We start from the raw sequence: 1596 nt of genomic DNA on the forward strand, positions 1-1596 counted from the left end.
CCACCTGGTGGTCAGTGCACATCATAGCTACTGGTCGGTTGACATGTGTTCCAGGTGTTCGGTTGTCTGGTTGTTGAGGCTTTTACTGGTATGTTTATAGACTAGAGGCCTGGTGCACAAGCACCAGTGGGTTCCCTTGGCCTGGCCTGTGGGATTGGGCTGAAACCGACTCTCCGACATCCCCCAAGGGGTCCCAGATTTCGAGCGGGTGCAGGCTGGGCTGAGGGGATGTGCGCCGCTCCCACACACACACACACACCGTGCATGAATTTCGTGCACCAGGCCTCTAGTACAAAAAAAAAGTACAATACAAACAGGGCCTGGATCTATACCTGGTTACTAGATATGTATATGAAACTTTAGTAAACATCACCTCCTTACTGAGACAGGTTTGGACGTGTAACTTTAAACCTCTCTGATGAACAGAAGTGAATCTATTTGTGATTATATAACTTCCTTATTTGAAATTATGACAGGTAGGCTTACAATAAAGTTAAAAACTATCCTAGTCATCACAGCACTGGTGACTTGCACAAAGTGTTCACCTGAGCCTGTACCCAGAACAGTATACACCTACCACCTTGAGTGAGCTGTAAAATTCATCTGACACCAAGCTCACTGAACAAGTCAGGTTACTGACATATGTAGTCTCTTGATTCAAGGCATCTCGGAAAGCCTCAAAATTGTGCATCCATTCCACTGCAGAGCTGTGATCAGTGATGTCAGTTTTATCCATGACCACAATGATAGGTAGTTTGGTTTTGTACAAGATACTGCAGGCATAGAGCATATTGTACATGAATCTCTGGGATGGTACTTCTTTTGCGGGGGGGAGTACTTCTTTGATGTGCCACCATTGTGCCCAAGTTCACATTATTTTGTGACTTCTTTATACTTCCCAGTGTCACAAATATCATTATTGGCAGGGAAGGGAACTTCATACACAGCTCTGCCTGGGTTGATCACATACTAGTAAGACGGAGAGCGTCAGCACACAGGTGTCCCGTGAGCCTCTCAAAGTAGTGCCATGAAAACAGGAGTCTTGTCAGCCTCATTTTCACTGTATCCCCAGTGCCTGTATTTGAGCCAAATTGATGACAATTTCCAGTAAGCAAGATCTTAAATGCTCCTATAATGCATTTAAACAAACCCACTTATTTGTGCTTTAAAACAGGGCACATCTGTATTAGAAAAGTTACTGAAAACAGTCTGGTGATGATGTACCACTTGTATGTTCTACATTTGTTAAGAATATTATGTTCCTTTTAGGGCTAGGTGGATTGGATTAATGGTTAAATGCTTATCTGTGTTGTTACATGAAGAGCATGTTTGTAAAAGTTTAGCTTTCTTTGGGCATACAAAGAAATTCAGAAATGTTTGTCAACCTCCCAGCAAAGGAGTCCCCCAAGGTTTAATTCAAAAATAATCACTCAATATTTCCCATATCATCAAAGATAAGTATTTAAAGGGTAATGGGAACAATGAATTCTTTGGAAAGTATGAAATGATGAAGTGATAGTATATATCTGGGGTCTCTATCAAAATAAAAGAAAGAAATCCACCTTTATTAGTATGGAGTCTATACACTATAATATT

The sequence above is a fragment of the Myotis davidii genome, unplaced genomic scaffold, assembly GCF_000327345.1.
Source record: "Myotis davidii unplaced genomic scaffold, ASM32734v1 scaffold500, whole genome shotgun sequence".
NCBI lineage: Eukaryota > Metazoa > Chordata > Mammalia > Chiroptera > Vespertilionidae > Myotis > Myotis davidii.